The sequence below is a fragment of the Bos javanicus genome, chromosome 2, assembly GCF_032452875.1.
Source record: "Bos javanicus breed banteng chromosome 2, ARS-OSU_banteng_1.0, whole genome shotgun sequence".
NCBI lineage: Eukaryota > Metazoa > Chordata > Mammalia > Artiodactyla > Bovidae > Bos > Bos javanicus.
In genome coordinates, this window is record NC_083869.1 from 28428310 (window position 1) to 28449113 (window position 20804).

The 20804-nt window shown below is 39.6% G+C and overlaps 1 protein-coding gene across 7 annotated transcripts in view; it reads right to left on the bottom strand.

The window, feature by feature from the left end:
- The window catches only part of B3GALT1 (beta-1,3-galactosyltransferase 1), a 625710-nt gene that overhangs the window by 45458 nt on the left and 559448 nt on the right, over window positions 1–20804 (bottom strand). For 5 of the 7 annotated variants that reach the window (XM_061436178.1, XM_061436215.1, XM_061436198.1 and 2 more), the window contains one exon: window positions 7199–7329. The gene's annotated coding sequence lies outside the window, so the exon portion shown is untranslated. Of the gene's footprint in view, window positions 1–6524; window positions 6580–7198; window positions 7330–20804 lie in introns of all 7 variants that reach the window. The other 2 variants (XM_061436207.1, XM_061436226.1) reach the window with 2 other exon arrangements.

Below are 20804 nucleotides of genomic sequence, written 5' to 3' on the forward strand. Positions count from 1 at the left end.
TGTCTGCTCATGATGCTTTCTGTCACTTTGTGGGGAAAAGACCAGGTCTGCCTTAAACATAAGAGCAAATGTTTATCTAGCTCTCACCATGTTCAATCAGTTTTTTAATGCCTTTATGTTTATTACCTGATCTAGTTTTTACAATCAACACAGGTGGGTTATTCTGTGCCCATTTTAAAGATCAGGCATTGAGTGATTTGCCTAAGGTCTCAGGGTAAGTAAAAGGCAAAGTTAGGTTTCAAACTCAGCTGTCTGGCCCCTGGGCTCAGACTGTAAACCATGATGTAGATTGTATTCCCAGCAACTAGTATAAAGCCTGGGAATCAATCACTATTTCTGCTTGTCTTTGTATATCCCTATGATGATTAATTTTATGGTTCAACTTGGCTGGACTGTGGTGCCAGATACTTGGTGAAACATTATTCTGGATGTTCCCATGAGGGCATTTGGATGTGATTTACATTTAAATCAGTGGACTTTGAGTAAAACAGAATGTTGGCCATAACAGGGGTGTTGGTAGGTGGGGGTGGGGGAGAGGTTCATTCAATTTGATGGAAGTCCTGAACAGAATAAAAGGCTGACCTTCCTGAAGCCAGAGGGAATTCTCCAGCACTGCTTTTGGACTTCATCTGCACTGTTGACTGATCCTGGTTTTCCTGACTTTTCAGACTCAAACTGCAAATCTTTCTTGAGTTTCCATCCTGCTGGCCTCCTCTATCAGATTTTTGGACTTATAAAGCTTCCACAATCACTTAAGCCAATACCTAATAATGCTTTTCTAATACATACACATCTCTGCTTAATTTGATAACTAGTTCCTTCAGGCTAGGTCCCAGGCCCTCTTTTATTCTCAGTTTAAGTTTTGCCCATTCTTTAAGCAAGTTCTCTACTCCTTGGTCTCAGTTCAGTTCAGTTCAGTCACTCAGTCATGTCTGACTCTTTGTGACCCCATGAACCACAGCACACCAGGCCTCCCTGTCCATCACTAACTCCCAGAGTCCACCCAAACCCATGTCCATTGAGTTGGTGATGTCATCCAAACATCTCATCCTCTGTTATCCCCTTCTCCTCCTGCCCCCAATCCCTCCCCTCATCAGGGTCTTTTCAAATGAGTCAGCTCTTTGCATCAGGTGGCCAAAGTACTGGAGTTTCAGCGTGGTCTCAGTTGCTATCTATATTTATTCCAATAACTTTTATATTCACACTCTAGCTCAGATGTATCCATGGAGCTCCAGACCAATATATCCAACTGTGTTGCTGCTGCTGCTGCTAAGTCACTTCAGTCGTGTCCGACTCTATGCAACCCCATAGACGGCAGCCCACCAGGCTCCCCCGTCCCTGGAATTCTCCAGGCAAGAACACTGGAGTGGATTGCCATTTCCTTCTCCAATGCATGAAAGTGAAAAGTGAAGTCGCTCAGTCGTGTCCGACTCTGTGCGATCCCATAGATGGCAGCCTACCAGGCTCTCCCATCCATGGGATTTTCCAGGCAAGAACACTGGAGTGGGGTGCCATTGCCTTCTCCATCCAACTGTGTATTTGACCTATTTTCTTGGCTATCTGGGCGGCACCTGAATGCAGCATGGACAAAGGTAAATTCATACCCTAGCAACGCTCACTCTCGTTTAGGGTTCCCTATTTCTATGAAATGTGCTTGTAGATACCCGAAACAACAGGAGCCATTGTTAACAGCTCTCTTCCTTTCATTTCTGTACTTAATCATCACCGTGTCCTGCCAATGTCACTTCAGACATTTCTCATATTTTATGACTTCTCTCCATCTCCACTACCACCACCATATCCAAACTTACAGGTATTTCTTATCTTGACTCTCCTATGGTAACTTTTCAAGTGGTTTGCCTATGCATTCCAGCCATAGTGATTTTTCTAAAAAAAAAACAAACATGATCATATTCGTTGCCACTACATGTTTGAGACCATTCAGTGACTTTCTCTTGCACTAGGAAGAAGGCCAAATTCTTAGCATGGCTACATGGCGGTCCCAAGGCTCTGCATGGTCTCATCCTGCCGCATTTTCCTCCTTGATCTCTCTACTCCTCTATTCTTACTTTCTCAGTTCCCAAAAAATGCTTCCTCATATCACTGGTCCTTTGCATATACTGTTTGTTTGTTTGTTTTAATGTGGGACATTATTCCCAATCCCTCAACTCTCATATCAGAAGTCACTACAAAGGGGAAATTATATTCCACGTAGTCTCTTTCAGGCAGATTTTTTGTTGTTGTTGTACAATCTTATGAAATTAATTTAAATTAATAAGAATAATAATAGCTAGGATTTATTGAGTGCTGATCAATTTCCAAGTGTGAAGCACAGTGCTAAAAATTTTATAATCATTATATTTAGATCATTATCTCATTAAAAATACAACACAATTGTGAAGTAGATAATATTATTCTTTACTTTTATAGATGAAGAACCTGAAAACCTGGGTGAGAAGCTGAATGTACCTTTGGTAGTCTGATGACTTGCTGGATAGGTGGAGTATATATTTGGAGTGAGCTGGGACTAGATCTGTGATTGATCAGTACTGTTATCGGACTGCCTGGCATGTAGAATATGTCCAATATCTACTTGCTGATTGAAAGAATGATGAATATTTGAATGAGTAATGAACTAGGACACATTTTAATATGGAAACTAACTGGGTATCCCTTTCATTCTCTACCCTAAGTTAGTTGCCTATGAGATTATTTTCAAAATTCTAGTCGGTTGCTTGCCAATGAGAAAATGGCATTCCCAATACTAGAAATGATTTAGAGACCCTCCATTCTTCATTTTGATGACCATCTGCTTCATTTCCAAATAAGACTCCCAGTAAGGGGTGATTTTTTGGTTGTTGTTGTTCCCGTCATTTGGGGGCTTCTGAAATAGAGGGAGTCACAAAGATACACACAAACATGCACACACTGTATTAGGTATGTCCACACCAGCTGCTTTAACAAACTCTAAATTTCCAGCCTTAACACAATAGGTGGTTATTTCTTGTTCAACCTAGTGACGCTATTCCTGTTTGGCCAGACAGCTTTCTACCTAGTGATCTAGGAGCTCTTACTCGCTCCATCCTTGAGGGCATCGGACTTTTCTCATGCAGATGTAAACAGGGGAGGGCAGGCATGGAGCAACCTACCTCCTAAAAATTCTGGCCCCAAAAGGAAACCTGTCACTTCATTTGTTTTCCATTGTGAGAAATTCATCATCTGATCACACTCAACTCTAAGGCAGGCAAGGACATACTGCTGAGTTATATGCCCAAGAAAAAGAGAGGAAATATATTTGAGTAAGTTACCAGCCATCTCTGCCCTATTTCTATCCCTATAATACAAAACAGAGAGATTCTATAGGATTAGTATCCTAGAGTATGGAAGACGAAGCTTAATTTTAATGATGGATATCTGGAAAGACCTGCAAAGAAGGGGATGTTGGGTAGATCTTGAAGAAGAGGTAACTTTTTAATAGAAGGAGATCCTAACAGGCATAACTGACTCTGGTACCAAAAATGATGAGGTTTGAAGTCAGGAGGGAGTAGGCAATGAGAAAAAATCTCAGAGTCAAGTAGAAATTATTTTAATAATCTCTTTTTCCTGAACTCCTCTATAACTAATTAAATAACAAACAGAATTACCCCCTCCACCACAAGTATCTTAGTCCCTAATGTGAAGATATGAAATAATTAGAGGGTGTGCTGTGTAAGAATTTTAATGTCATGGAAAACTTCTATTTTCAAGACGGCACTAATTATACAGGATAAGGTGAAACAAAGGGAAGATGTACAATTAGCGGAGCACAGCTTATTACAACCAGCTCTGTTTAGATATGTAAACATAAGAAATAAACCAAGGCTCTTCCAGATATGTAATAAGTTGAGAGTGATCTGTATTTATCTTTTAGAGGACAACTCTGGAGATTACAGAGATGCAGGACATGGCCATTTTACATTTAACCATGGTGATGGTATAGGGAGACTTCTGCATTCTAGACTTTTCCTCTCTAGTGGCAGAGATAGATAGAAGGGCCTTGGGAGGGAGAAGACTGTCCCTTCTTTGGTCTGCCAGTCACTGGCTGGGTGATCACAACCTTTCTAGGTTACTTCCTCCACGGTATGGGGATAGTAATACTATATATGAAAGCAATCGGCACTGAGATTGGACTATATTAGGACCCTGTTTTTATTCTAGATCCATTTCCCTTCCCTCCTCTGATTTTTTCTTAAGCAGGATTTCATTCACCTCAATAAAAAATCCTTAAGACTGTAAGGACTGTACAAGAATGACTGTAATATAAGATGGATGTACTTCCTCTAAATCGACCAAACTTCAATAAAGGCAGTTATAATGTCAGTGGCTCTATCTGAGCAGTGTCAAGGATAAAGAAATACCTTAGTTGTCAAACCCCAGGAGGGTTGACTCAGCTCGTCTTTTCTTCCAAGGAAGATAAACTGCATCTCATGCAATTTGCTTTTTGCTAAGGGGTTCTCGTTTTGGTTTCAAACAAGCTCTTCAGTGCAAAAGACAATCTCTCCTACATATACATTAAATGGGCTATGACGAGGCACCTGAAAATGTGGGCTTTTCCCTAGATTCTGTTGCTGGAATATTAGAAATGGATATGAAAACTGAGACCTTAAAAACTGTACGATATTACACATTATTCAAATGCAGAGTGCTGTGGGCTGCCCATCCCAAGTCACAGCTCAGTTTTGAATGGCCTACACACCCAAGTGCATCTCAGCACTGACTGAAAGGGTAGAGGCCCTCAGCTTCAGGGACTGCATTAGGACTGTACTATCATATCAATCACCCACATGCCAAGTTCTTGATAAAAATGATCATAATTCAGAAGCGAGAGATAAAGTATGAGAGTTTGATTTGTGTAAGCAAATCAAAAGCATTTAGACTCAAGCTACTTGATCTATCTTAAAGCCTTGCCAGGAATATAAATACAAGAACAGCCTTAGAACCAGAACAGGCAAGAGTTGAGAGAGTAGAAACTAAAGATTATTTGCTATTTTTTACTGATTTACTCTAATCCAGCCATACTGGCTTTCATTCAATTCTGTGAACCAGCCAAGTTCAAGGCCTTCTGTCTTAAAGCATCTGTAAATCATCCCTCTGGCTCTTCAGAGATGCCATTTGTAATAGGCAGGATTGTTTTCCTTAAGCTGTGCTAACAAACAGCTTCCACATCTCAGTGGCTTAAGACAATACAGTCAGTTGTTTCCTCACGCTACATGCTACACGGCCAGTGTGAGTTGGTTGAAGGACCTCTGTTCCTTGAAGTCACATAAGATCCAGGCTAAGGGAGCAACCACATCTTGGAACACAACACTTATTAGACTGCCTCAGGGAAAGGGGTCTACAGAAGCAACACTTAGATGCTCCGATATGGAAGTGACACATATTTCTGTGCACAACTGATGAGCCAGACCAGATCCCATGGTCCACGGAACCGTGGGCAGACTAAGGCGATGCAGTCCTATCGTGTGCCTGGAGAGGGAGGGGAACCGCTCTCTTGACTCTTACACCCTCTGTGACCACTCCATGAAGCAGTTTCTCACTCTCCACTGCCTTAGCATCCCTTTTGTTGTCCATAATGCTTTCCCCAATTTGTAACTGTATTATTTATTTACTTTCTGTTTAGTTTTAGGTGTTTTACCTCCATTGAACTATAAGATCTCTAAGAGGGGGACTTCCCTGGTGGCCCAGTGGTGGACTCCGTGCTCCCAATGCAGGGGGCCTGGGTTTGATCCCTGGTCAGGAAACTAGATCCCACATGCCACAAAAAAGAGTTTGAATGCTGCAACTAAAGATGTCACAATGCCATAACTAAGACTGGCACAGATGAGTAAATGAATGAATAAATACATCATACATCCCTACATCCCTAAGGGGAAGGACCATGTCAACAGGCTAATTCCATGAAACAGTTCTCAAAAACAGTTAATCAACCTAATATATTTAAATACTGAATCTAACATTTGTCTTCAACTAGGAGAATCCTTGTGATACCGTCACGTCTCTGTTGCCATCCTTTGTGGCTGTGGACTATCACCTCTCCATCGCCCCTTTTCACGGGATACTCCCTCTGTACAATGGTGGGTGGGGGCCAAGACAAAGACAAACGGGGTGTTCTTTCAAATGCTGTTAGCGATTGGAAAACTCTCAGCTAAATCCTTACAGGAATCTTCAAAAGTGGTGAAAACCAGCACATTCAGTACACACTGCTGTAAACTTTGTAAATACTGAAAAGAAGAAAGGAATGTGGTGAATGTGCACTGTGTTGAATTTACTTTCGGCAAATTATCTCGTAGAGAATTAGTTCAGAGCTGTCACCTTGCCCTCCGCTCACAGTTGTGCTTCGCTGTCAAACTCAATCACTATTTAAAAGGCATTTCGAAATAACTCTTCACTTCAGGTGCCAGGAAACAGTTTGTTTAGAGAGATTAAGTTACCGGCCCACATCATAGAGGTGATGGTGGGAAAGGTAAAATTATGGTTCAAGTTACCTCTTGCCAGTGTGGTGCTGTGGTCCTTCTTTTTCTGAGTCATACTCCAGGAAGGCTGCAATCATTTTTATAAACTTAGCATGTTATTTACCACAAAAAGTTAGTGTATAAAGAAATATTCTGAGCATTTATCTTTGCTTTTTATCATTTTAAATAAAAACATTGTTATGATTACCTATTTTAGACACTTTTTATAACTATACCATCATTTTCTATATGAAATTCTATTATTGTCAAGCGAAATGAGAAATAATTGAAGTACAATTGCCTGTGGGACAAGGTTACCTCAGCAAAGAAAATTTAAGAATCAGTTAGCTATGACCTTGGAGAAATGGATTTTTAAATAGGCATTGTCTCAGGTCACCTAAGGCATCTCTTTATAGTTCCCTACAATTTCATCTTAAAAGAGGCCATCACTAAAATCAGTCAAAGGTTTCATAGACACTTGTGAATATGAACTTTTAAAAAAGGATACTTTTTTGAGCTATCAGTTTTTTCCTCCTGCAGATATTTATGGCAAGGTTATTTTACAAACCATAATAGGTAAACATTAATAAAAAAAATGAAATTTTTTCTGTACCCATTAGTTCTTAGATGTTGATTTCTGATTGTACAGAATTGCTATTATTTTTCCACAGTGATGGGCTACCTAACTGAGCAGTGTATTCTCCCACCTGTTGGACCAACCTTGCTGTGTTCTCCTTACTCCAAGTGCAGGGCACACAGGATCGTCTCAGCCCGTCTGATGAGGAGATCTGCAGTGGCTCATGCCAGGAGAAGCTGCTGCTTAGCAAACTGAAGTCACCTAGGTGGATAAGAAGAAGAAAGAACACTTTAGGAACACTGGAAATTAATCAGGCTCAGGGGAATGAAGGCAGAATGCTATCATATAAAAAGAAAACTTTATATTTAGGCTATAAATACAGTACATAGAAAGGCAAGTAAGTAAGCACTGAATAGATGTTGATCAAATAAAAAATAATAATAAACAAATGATCAAATAAACATCAGAGCTGATCTTTGCATTGCAAACCTATATGCCTACAAGACCAGACTGGTAGGGTAAGTGAGGGAGCAGACTGGGTTTGAGACATCAGGGAGAGGTGGAGCCATGCTCAGCTGGTGAACACACATCCCATCTGAGGCCACAGCCATGGCTCAGGTCTGCCTGGTATCTTCCATTGATGCCATAAGGAAAACTAGGCTCAATAATGCCATGACTTCAGGTTCTCAAGGGAAGACAGAAACACAGAGTTTTATGTGAAATCTTTGGAATTTATATTTTAAAATTCAATTAAACAAAACAAAACTTTATGCAGTTCAAAGAAGGCTAAAGCCAAAGCCCACAGGAAGCTTAGGATTAGCTCCTGAGTAGCCATGAGATCTAAGATGTAAGGCAACATCTTTAATTTCCAATGATGAAGAAGGATCCAGAGGGTTGAAGCCACTGTGCAATGACACTCAGCTAATTAGTGGCAGAGCTGGGCTTTCTAGGTATGAGTATTCTCCCTTTTATTTATGACTCATGACCACTCTAAGACTGGCTGAATCTGATCAGACTTTTTTACATAACAGACTAGGAGCCAACCAGAAGTTGCCTTTAGGGTATCTGACACTTGGGTCTCAATTTCTATTTCTATAAACCTTCATAATGAGAGGTACAATTTTCTCTCCTCACCATTCACATTATGGAAGGATTTCTGGGTAAAGTCAAGTGACTAAAATACAGTGGTCCCTCAGTGTAGCCGGATGTGAAGAGTGGGAGAGAGTTATGGGCACAGGCACCACTGGGTCCCATTGGATCCATCTACTGGTTCCAGTTTCTGCTAAAAGCCACTGTTTATGTGATACGTGGTATTGTGTGATGGTTAAGAGCAAGAGATGGGTTTAAATATGGACTTAGCTGCTTATTGTGATATAAGCTCTCAAAGTTCCATGTGTAAAAACAGTGATAACAACAGTACCTGAATCATAGAATTGTACTGAGGTTTAAATGAATCAGTGCATAGAAAGTGCTTAGAATGGTACTGAGATAAGGTACATACTCAGTAAATGTTTGCTATGATTTGTATTTAATGTCAGTATTTACTGAATGCCTACTGTATGTTAATTTACTTCCATTTATTATCTGTAATCATCACCCCAACTCTCTGTTTCATGTTGTCACCTTTTCAAAAAGGAAAATCAGGACTTAGGGAGAGTCAGCTTCTTGTGTAATGACACCCGGGTAGGAGTGGAGCCAAGTGTTTGAACGTAGGTCTACTGAGCCTAGCTACTTTTTAATGCACTACTCTAGTGCCTTCTCCGGAGAAGGCAATGGCACCCCACTCCAGCACTCTTGCCTGGAGAATCCCATGGATGGAGGAGCCTGGAAGGCTGCAGTCCATGGGGTCGCTGAGGGTCAGACACGACTGAGCGACTTCACTTTCACTTTTCACTTTCATGCATTGGAGAAGGAAATGGCACCCCACTCCAGTGTTCTTGCCTGGAGAATCCCAGGGACGGGGAGCCTGGTGGGCTGCCGTCTGTGGGGTCGCACAGAGTCGGACACGACTGAAGCGACTTAGCAGCAGCAGTACCAGTAGTGCCTTCTCAGTGTTCCATTGAAGATACTATTCAGATCTTTAAAGAACAGATAACTAACTCTGCTCAAACATCAAATACTTATCAAGTCAGGTACCAAAGCAAAGGAGTCTCAAAGCAAACAATGAAAACACTGCAATGTGTAGTAACTTGCTGCCTTATGTGAAAATGTATAGTTCTAGATTAGAAGCGTTCCACATGACTATGAATAAGACATGAGACCATGTGGTCCATTTTCAGCCTGCACCAGCCCTCATTTTTATCCTTTAAAATGTTAGGGCTCTTAATAGATTTTATGCTTATTATTGATAAATCTAGTGCCATGGAGGTAGCTTTTAGGAAACACATATTGAATGTTAACATAGGGAAAATAAGACCTGGAAGATTTCATTCTAGCCCATTAAAAAAAATCCTTGCTTCTACAGATTTTTTTTTATACATAGTGCAATAAGATATAAACATTTATTAAAGTATATGGAGCATTAATATGAAGCCTCTTATATAAAATATTGAGTGAAGAAAAGGAAGGAAGCAAGAAATATGGGAACAAGCAGCTACCGACTGCTAACATGTGCCAGATCCTATACCACGTTATTTATATATACTGTTATTTATATATTAGTATTTAATGAACACAAATTAATAAAGGTAGGGCCAAAATACATGTGAAAAATGTATATACAGGCAATTCAACTTTTTAGGGTCAGATATTTCAATTTAAACCTTAAGTCTTACTTAGATATAACTCTTTCTAATTTTTTTTTTTAACAGAAAATGTTTTAAAAATAATTTTAGCCAAACAAGGACAGGAAAGGAGGGTATCTTTTAAATTAAAATCAGTTCTGGGAAAATAAAAGCTAGGAAACACACAGAGACAAATTTTCTCTGCTTTCAGAAAAAGTTAACATTATCCTAAGAGTTGACATCTATTCTCAGCAATAATACAGAAAATAGAAATGCATTACACAAAGTCAGATGAAAAATATAAGCCACTTTCTTTCTTTAGTCTGATTTCTAAAGTACAATTTCAGTATATAAGTTAGAGTCAACACAACTTTCCAGAATATAAAATGCATCCACATTCAAATGTTTTTAGAATACAAAACAATATTTCAAAGTCTGATAGAAATGAATTTGTTCATTATCTACTCTTTTGGATAACTGCCATTATTACTATTTCTCCTTGGGCAGATAATTGAAAATTACTATATAAATTGTTGTGTTTTTCTGGGAAAATAGCCTAGACTCAAAATTTGTCACCCACATTTTAATCTAAGTTATAATTTTACCAGGCCTAAAAATTATAGTTACTCTAGTACATTATTCTATTACACCTCATTAATATCTTTTCTTCTTTTTATATTCACATGGCAAAAAGGAATTTTGCCAATGCCATTTATTCCAAAGAGTCCATTCATTTTGTTTTGTCTCCACATCAAAGTTAGCTATGAAGTATTTTAGTGACAGAATAGTACAAATAAGATAATAAAATATTTGGACATGAGATTTAGTTCCTCCAGTTTTGCTACAGTCCTCTTTATGGCAGCAAAGTAATTTACAGTGTGAATTTCTAATGGCAGCATCTGGTCACAATTTGATCCTGGTTTGTATGTGGTCTGTCTGCAATCAAGGACTTAAAAAAAGACCCACAGAGCAAAAGAGAAAGCACCACTGAGCTGCCCATTTATTAGCTTATCAAGATATATTCTGTGATTCATGAGGAAACCAAGAAGAGGTAATAGTTGATGTACTTTGTTAATGAATTTAAAAGAAAGAACAGAGGGTTTTCGTTCTCTACTCTCAACAATAATGAGCCTAATTTTCCTTTTCTCTTGTCACAGGTAGAATCCTTGGGAAACAGACTTTGAGACACTCATGTGGGAAGCTGATCAGAACATGTTCTCAGAAGCCACACCTGTTTTGGGATAAGAGGAAAAGGAGGAAGGGGAGGGAGAGGTTTACTGTGATGTAGTCACAGCAGAAGCCTGAGACCAGCTCACAGGGAGCTCGGGAACCAGGGGGTTAGCCAGCACATGTCCACTGTCCTGGAGGTGGCTCCCCTGGGCTTGGGCAGAGTGGGCTTCACACAGCTTTTCCCAATTGCGTGGTAAATGACATCATATTGATACTTTGAAATTGGAGGTATGTGTGTGAACTATTTACAACACAGTACCTGGCTAATGCAAACAATCAGAGCTCTGTCACTTCCCATTCCCAAATCTTCAACCTCCGTTAAGAAAGACTGAGGTACACATCTCAGTACTCAAATCCATGTGATAAGTTCTTAATTGCACATGATGCTACATAGAGGGAATGACGGCTATATTTGGATGGCTAGGTTCTGGATGGCTATAACTTCTCTAGGCTAGGTCTCCTCTGTTCTACCCAGAGTATCATTCTAATCCCAGGATTTCAAGTCTCACTGCATTATCAGGGTCTTTACTGTTGCCTTCTGGAGAGAGGCAACTAGCTCCCATAGAAATGGAATCATTCCTATGAGATAGAACGTGGCGATATGACTGCCAAGGCCCAAGTGACAGACTTATCAGAGGAGTAAGTTCTGACAATAATCAAAGAACATCCTAAGTCTAATACTTAGAAAAAAAGTCAATGGAAATGACTTTATTTAAAAATACTTGGGAACTTCCCTGGCAGTCCACTGAGTAAGACACCACACTTTCACAGCAGGGGGCACATGTTCAATTCCTAGTCAGGGAACTAATCCTGCATGCCTTGCAGTGCAGTGAAAGAAATAAATAAAATAGACATAATTTTAAAGTACTGCCATTTCTTTACTTGCAATTATGTCAACCCTACCAGTAGAGAGATAATCACTACATCATGTCTTTGTTTAATGAAGTCACAAAATTTTTCTAAACCCAGTTTAGCACGTATACCAATAAGGTGGGAGAATGTTTTTAAATATATGAGCCAAGCCACACAAAAATTTTGGGATAAAATCATTCCAGTTTTTTAAAAATGGAATTCCACACAAAATGAACTAAGACAATTTCTGTTTGCAAATAACAGTGTTTCTCGGAAATTCAGCGAATTGGTATGAGAGAATTCACCATTAGCTGGGGTAGCAGAAAAATGTAAAGGAACCATCCTGAACAAAGCTACACATCTATCAAAGTTCTTTCTTCTTTTGAGCCCTTTACTCAACAGAGAAAGACCATAACGGAAGATTCAGAATTTGACAGATTACAGAGAAACTCCTCTTCTCAGCTTTGCCCCTTACATTTTACACCCACACTAATTCTTAGCACTTTGGCAATTGCAAAAACACCCCTTAGGCATCCAATTCAGGGAAAAAACAAAACACTAGCCATCAAATGGAGAAGAACTTGTCATGATTTTAGTACATGAGATTAGACTTAAAGAGACACAGTCAGAAAAGTGTGGATGATCCTGAAATTCAGTGATTAAAAAGTAACTCAGTATTGACTGTATCCATTTTCCAGCACTGATCACATTTCTGTAACAGGCATCAAAGCAGTCAGGATGTGAGGTTTCCAACAAATGCCCTGCTGCTACTGCTAAGTCGCTTCAGTCGTGTCCGACTCTGTGCGACCCCATAGATGGCAGCCCACCAGGCTCCCCCATCCCTGGGATTCTCCAGGCAAGAACACTGGAGTGGATTGCCATTTCCTTCTCCAATGCAGGAAAGTGAAAAGTGAAAGGGAAGTCGCTCAGTCGTGTCTGACTCTTCGCGACCCCATGGACTGCAGCCCACCAGGCTTCTCCGTCCATGGGATTTTCCAGGCAAGAGTGCTGGAGTGGGGTGCCATTGCCTTCTCCGAACAAATGCCCTATGATGACATAGAATCACTGGTTGCAAACTCAGTCTTATACATCACAACTCAGTACAGGGCCTACCACAGGGTAGGAACTTAGCCTCTCTCAGCAACTTGGACAGGGGAGCCTGGTGGGCTGCAGTTCATGGGGTAGCCAAGAGTCGGACATGACTGAAGCGACTGAGTGCACACAACACCTTGCTCGAAGATGAAAGACAGCCTAGCCACGTTTGGATTCTCTAATCAGCTACTTAATTCCTCTCCTATAGTACCCATTGTTTCATTCAACAAAACTATGTTGAATGTTTTCTATATTGTGGTATTCTAGGAGAAGCTGAAAATATAGAGGAACTCATATTCTTCTTGAGACAGATAAAATTCAGACAGTATAGTAATGGAGCTACTAAAGCACAGAGGAGAGACCTTGAACTGTAACTGCCTTTGTCTTTTGTGTGATCAAATGTCTTTTTCTCTCAATAGGTGCTCAGACTATTAATAAATAAGAACAATAACTTCTCTTGACTGAAGAATATGAATGCAACTAATGTTTCAGTGTTCAAAAAACTAAGATCATGGTATCAGGACTCATCACTTCATGGCAAATAGAGGGGGGGAAAAATGGAAACGGTGACAGATTTTCTTGGGCTCCAAAATCATGGCAGATGGTGACTACAGCCATGAAATTAAAAGACGCTTGCTCCTTGGAAGAAACGCTATGACAAACCTAGACAGCGTATTAAGAAGCAGAGACATCGCTTTGCTGACAAAGATCTGTATAGTCAGAGCTATGGTTTTCCCAGTAGTCATGTATAGATGTGAGATTTAGACCATAAAGAAGGCTGAGCGCTGAAGAATTGATGCTGTAGAACTGCGGTGTTGGAGAAGACTATTGAGAGTCTCTTGAATAGCAAAAAGATTAAACCAGTCAATCCTAAGAGAAATCAACCCTGAATATCCATTGGAAGGACTTATGCTGAAGCTGAAGCACCAATACTTTGGCCCCTGATGCTGGAGAAGACTGAAGGCAAGAGGAGAAAAGAGTGACAGAGGATGAGATGGTTGGATGCTATCACCAACTCAACAGGCATGAGTTTGAGTAAAATCTGGGAGATAGTGAAGGACAGGGTAGCTTGGCATGCTACAGTCCATGGGGTCACAAAGATTCAGACATGACTTAGCGACTAAACAACAACATCGTTTCTGTTAAATAAACGGGAGACTGTGAGGCTGAAGGAATGTAGTATGGAGCCTTAAAAACAATCCAATCTTTCCCTGATTTTAAGCTGGAATGCATCTGAGTTAGTCTTTCAGTAGTTCAACAATATTTTCATTTTCCTTTTATGTACAACTCACAGACCAGGTCCTGGGGATATGAAGAGCAATGAAGAAAATTCAAGTGGCTTTCCCCAAAATCTGATATGTTATGACCCTTTCAAAAGTTTGATATAATTTCATGATACTTTTCAAGAATATAAATGCTCTAATTTATGTCTATTTATGAAATGTTAGTCTATATAAATGAGTTACTTCACAAATGATTTCGGTAGAAAGTGAATTTGTAACAGGCAAAACAAAGCAATGGGATGGATCCCTGTTTGAATGTGGTGTCAAACTTTTTAGCTACAATTTTAGGTCTTTAATTTATGGATAGAAAAAGCTGGTTCTGAAAATTAAGAACAGTCCAGGGCATATGTGCAAAGGAATTCAGCAAAGTTTGCATATTGACTGAACCAACTACTGCCTTAGCTGGACTTTTCCGGCCATGCACTGCATATCTTGCAAATACTGTTATAGTAAATCATTCCATATAAGCTCATGGAATTTGAACATGTCTTCTGGTTTTGACACAGACTGTCTACAGCCGGTTAACAACAATGCGCCTTGAATATGACCCATCTGTGGGCAATTGCTTTGCTTTTTTTTCCTTCTTCTTTTTCTATAGGCGTTTTATTCTAGATCAGTATTTTTAGCAATGGGTATGGCATCTGCCACTAGAGACAATGGATGAGACAGTAGGCCAGCATCTGTACAAATATTTCACCACCATTAAAAACCAGCAAAACAAAGCCAACAGCTTAAAGTATATGCCCTGCAGACAGTTGAAGCAGCGACAGCATCCTTTAATTCAAAGGGTAGCATCTTGACCTGACATGCACCTGGAGAACGATCCTCCTCCTCACTTCAGTGGTTCTCCATCATCCCTGGGCACATGTGGGGCAGACACTCACAGCCATATGGACCGGGAAGAGGCATGATGGAGGTTCTGCAGCAGCACCTGCAGAGGATGGGAGGTGGGAAGTTCCCTTTGCCCTGATTGAATCATACTCAGTGGGGGTTTCTATATTCCATGATCAATATGACTTAAAGTTGTGGCCTGGCAAGCAACAGGCCCAGTATGGGAAAAGTGCATCTTTCCCTCGGAAGTATAAAGCTTCACCCTAGGTTTTCACACCAGGTTTTTATTGATGGATACTTAGATGTGAAAGGAAAATGCACATCTGTTACTTCCAAACTGGGCACATTTTCCTCACTAGACCTTTGAAAGGAATGGGGAGCTAGGCCTGACACTGTGAAAGTGTTTTCCACGCCTTGGCTAAGCTGTGAAAGAAATCCACTTAGAAATGTTTTGAATAAACAGGGTATCAGTTAGGACACTTGTTAAAAAAACCCACAAGTTCTTTTTGGAAAACAAAGATGGGGGAAGCCTATAGATTAATGATGTCATAGAAAGACTAAACACAAACATCAGACACTCAAGAAATAGGTTCATAAGAAGCGGCTTTGTAACTGGGCAGGGTCCTAAGGGGCATTCCTGGACAGACACCTCTTCCAGATCCTTTGCTTTAGTTACTCTCTGATGTACCTAGATAATAAGTGTCCACTGCACACTTCCTGAATTGTTTTATGGATGCTAAAACTTCCACCAAGGAGAAGAGATTAACTACTTGATCACCATAAGCATGTGGCCCCCACACCTACTGGTACCTAAGTATTTATAATGTTAACTCCTATTACACTACCCTGTTACCTCATCATGAACCAATTAGAATTGTGTCTGAGCTGGTCACATACCCTTGGGTACCCCTTGCCTAACCTGGCCTTTACAAATGCTTTAAAAAAAATTTTTTTTTAGATTACACATTTAAGCAACATCATATGATATCTGTCTTTCTCTGTCTGGCTTACTTCATTTAGTATGATAATCGCTAAGACCAACCATGTTGTTGCAACTGGCATTAGTTCATTCTTTTTTATGGCTGAGTAATATTCTGTTTTAATCTTTTAAAATGATACAAATGAGCTTATATGCAAAACAGAAATAGACCCAGAGACATAGAAAACAAACTTATTTTATTCAAAATAGAAGAGAGAAATCAGAAGAAGGGGAAATAAATTTAGAGTTTGGGATTAACATATACATACTATTATTATATTACTATTACTATAAAATAGATAACCAACAAAGACCTACTGTATAGTACAAAGAATTATACATAATATTTTTTAACCTAAAAGGGAGAAGAATCTGAAAAATGGTACGTATATATACAACTGAATCATTTTGTTGTACATCTGAAACTAACATGTTATAAATCAACTATATTTCAATGAGGGGGAAAAAAAGCTTTGCTAAAACTAATAGGGGAGTTTGGGTTTTTTGAGTCCTAGCTATCCCAGACTCCTTGTATGATGCCCTATAGTAAAAGCTGCGCTTGACTTCACCACACTTGGTGTCAGTAGACTGGATTTACTGTGTGCAGGCGAGAGGGCCCAAGTTTGGCTCAGCAACGGTTTCCAACCTGGTATTCTAATACTCTGATTAATGCTATTATTTTTCAAGTTAAAAAAAAAATACTTTATACAATAACAGCTTTTTATACTTCTTTTTAAAATTATTTTAAATTCTATCTATTTGTTTATTTTTGTCTGTGCTGGGTTTCTGTTGCTCTGCAGACTTTTCTCTAGCTGTGGTGGAACTAGGGAAACGCTCTAGGTGTGGTGCGGAGGCCTCTCTTTGAGGCGGCTCCTCTTGTCGTGGAGCTCCGGCAAGGGCTCTAAGCTGGGTGTGCCTCAGTAGTCGTGGCGCGTGGGCTCAGTGACCGGGGCTCACGGGCTCTAGAGCACTGGCTCAGTAGTTGTGGTACATGGGTTCAGCTGCTTTGTGGCATGTGGAATCTTTCTGGACTAGGGATTCAACCTGTGTCTCCTGTATTGGTAGGTGCATTCTTTACCACTGAGCTGCCAGGGAAGCCCTATTTTTCAAGTTTTGAGATCTCGACTCTCCCGCTCACCAAGGGTCCTGGAAGCCACTTAACGCCTCACTCCTTTAACAACAATATCACCTGGACTGCTTGCCGTTCTCTGTTGCTGGGACCTTGTCCAAGGTTTAGGTAGCCCACCCTGGCACTGAGAATAGGATGAGTGAGCTACATCCTCATGTTTTCTCCCTGTGTTGTTATTTTTTTTGCCTGATTTCTTCCCAGGAGGAAGTTGCACATTTTAACCAGATAGATATGAGGAAAAGAAACTGTTTTTCTCCCAAGATAGCAATCAAGGACCTTGGGCAATATGTGCAGAATTTTCTGGAATTCTATTAAAAATTATCTGATAAACTGCCTTTGGGTCTCTGCATCGTTTCCTTTGTGTGGGGTGGGATGTGGGACCGACTAGGCTTAGCAAGCTTAGCTGGATGTTACTTAAACTTTAGGCAGTAAACAAAGACGTGCTCTGTAGTGCACAGATGGCGGGAATGATCAATTTGAGAGCTGAAACTTACCATAAGAATTACCTGGTTCTACCTACATTCATTAAACTCGGTGTAACAGTAGCCCCAAAGATATGGTACCTTAAGTAGTCCATCTGTTCCCTCTATTAAAACCTTCTTGGTCTAGCTTCTAAAAACCAATCAGTCTACTTTTCTCTTTGAGCGAAAAATAAAACAGATATTTTGAGAAAAGTCACAAATCATCACCACTGTATATATACTCTTTGTAATATTACATTTTTTTCCTGGGAAAAAAATGGTAATAAATACAAAAGGGATCTGTGAAATATGCCTCCATTAAAGTAAAATACAACTCTTTTATCCGGCTAAATGCATACCTATAACGGCGTACTTCTCCATGGAACTGTGATACATGTGACGGAATGAGAGTGGAAATGGGTCACACAGAGTATACTTTATTATTATTATTTTTTTAAAGTGTATCCCTTGGGGGAGTTTTGGATAAATGGACTGAGTGTTATTTCATTTCCAAGGTCTTTGCTCAGGAAGCCAATGAAGCCAAGTATGCAGAGCAAAAGACATCTGCTCAAGGTCAAAGAGATGGGTGAGCTGCTGCGAGATCTCACTCCATTCCCCACCCCCAGACAAGGCCCTGCCAGGTCCACAGACTCCAGCTCATTTCCTCTTGTTTGTTACCTGGCAAACTGAAGATATCTGCAATCATGCAGAATCAAACAGCGTATTTTACCAATCAACAGAGCTCAGTACACTGTGAAATCTCTAGGATGAGAGAAGACACCACACATGCCCACACTATACCACCACCACAGCAACAGTTTTTATTTTTGTAAAGCAATTATCAACTTATGTATAAATGATTACAGTATCTGAGATCCAAGATCTCTGGAAAAAATCAGATGTTGCAATCAAAACATAATTGAGCTATTTTGGAACAGAAAGCCTACTTGCTCTTCAAAACATATAAATATCTAAAAATTAAACAATGACCCACTTAGAGCAGAACTGCTTCACTGAGATTTTTTAAGGATACATTTTATGTGAACTTCCCTCCTTGATGAAAAGTTTCTATAGTTTAATACTGAAATTTCCCAACCTGGGATGAATGTGTATCTCTGGGTGTATGTGTCTCTATGTGTATGCTGGGGGGTGGGTGGATGTGGTCAGCAACGATGAGTTAATTTCCTCAAGTGATCTGATCTGAAAATCCATCTGTGATCATTTACAGCCTAAAAGAATAATGTCCTGTACATGTAGGCACTATTATTTTTTCAAATGTGGACATATGCTTTCATAAGAAAAATGCTAATTCATTTTAAAGTATTGTCAACTTCTTTGTAAATTTTTGTTATTACTATTTTTTAATTTCATGGAATAAAAACATAGCAATTACCTATAGGTAGCTGCAACATTTTAAATGTTAAGAAGGAGTTCTTCTGGAGTAGATGTGCTGAGATAATGTATTTCAAGAGTTACTGATAAAAATACTTACAATAAGGACTTACTAGAGATATAAAGTAATGGTGATATGATAGATACAATGGATTTTCAATTATGTATGAGTCACATTAGAAGAATCACTAAGCCATTTGGTTATATTAAGTCTAAATATTCAAATCTAGCCTCAAAATTAAACACTCAGAAAACAATTAACAGCCATTGCCACTGGGAAAAGGAATGAGCTTGTGAGCAGCTGGTGCAAAGGTCCCTCTTTTTATTCTCTACACATCTATACTGTTCAAATTGTTTACAACAACCATAAATTCAAGTCTTCCTTTTATATTTTGAAAAATAATTAAAAGGTATAATTGAATCACTCTGCTGTACAGCAGAAACTTAATACAACATTGTAAATCAACTATACTTCAATAAAAAATATAATAAATTTAAAACAAACACGAAAGCAATTAAAAGGAAAGCAACCACATAAAATGAGATCAACAGTCTCTTTGAAGACCAGTGAGGTGCTGGCTCCGTCCCCTAAACACCCATTCTCTTGCACCAGGCTTGCATTAGGAACAGAGAATTGCTTCTCATTCCCTGTAACTTTGGAGGCTGGTCCCAAGTTGACAAACATCTTTACCAGATGCTGCGCCCTGGGCTGCAGGCTTCACATGGAGTCTAAGAGCTCCCAGGGAAGACTGTGAGCAAGCTCCATAACACCATGTCCGTATGTTTGGGGGTCACAGGACCACAGTATATTCCCACCCAGCTGGATTTGATTGTGCAGCTGCCTATGGGTGCAGAGAGGAAGATTGAGTCTTGCCTCCTCCGACCAAACAAGTGCTGGCATACCCCAGGGAGCATGTGTGAAATCCTAGTCTGTCGTACACCAAGAGGAGATTATAGCTGCCTGATCCATGGTGACTTCTGCCCTTAATAACTCTACGAGAGCTGGTATTCAGTGTTAGGGATGCATGCAATCATGCAATACTTAATGCGTTTAGATTCAAAAAGCTGTAGCAAATTCCATGCAACACTTGCTAATATGGTAAGTTAATCTAAAATATTTTCAATTCTGTCCAAAAAAATACTGCCACGCTAAATTACCTCAAGTTAAGTAATGTCATGTTGTATTATGGCATGACATTCAGGTAGCTCACTGTAGCAAATAAAAACATTTATATCCTTTAGGGAGATTTCATGGAAAGCAGATGCACTCTATTTTTTCCCTAAGGAATTTAGTTCAATTTTAGTAATGCATATGTGAAGTGGATAAAACACTACAAATAAAATATTCTGGCTTTTATTTTATGTATAAATTAAACCTTGATATTTTAAGAATAGTACAGGGGAAGTGAATTATTTAAACCTAAAGCTCACATTTTCATTTCTATCTGTCATATCTACATAGATTTTCCTTATTCATTCAACGGGAGGAAAACAAAATGGGGTGATTTTGATTGATTTTTTAAAAAATTTAGGACCAATATATACTAACTGGCTTTGTTTTCACACACACACACATGCATATACATATATACACACAGACTATATATATATATACACACATATATATATAGGTATGAGAAATATATCTATATTGGAGAAGGAAATGGAAACCCATTCCAGTACTCCTTCCTGCATGGAAAACCCCATGGACAGAGGAGCCTCGTGGGCTACAGACCAGGGAGTCGCAGAGTCAGACCCGACATA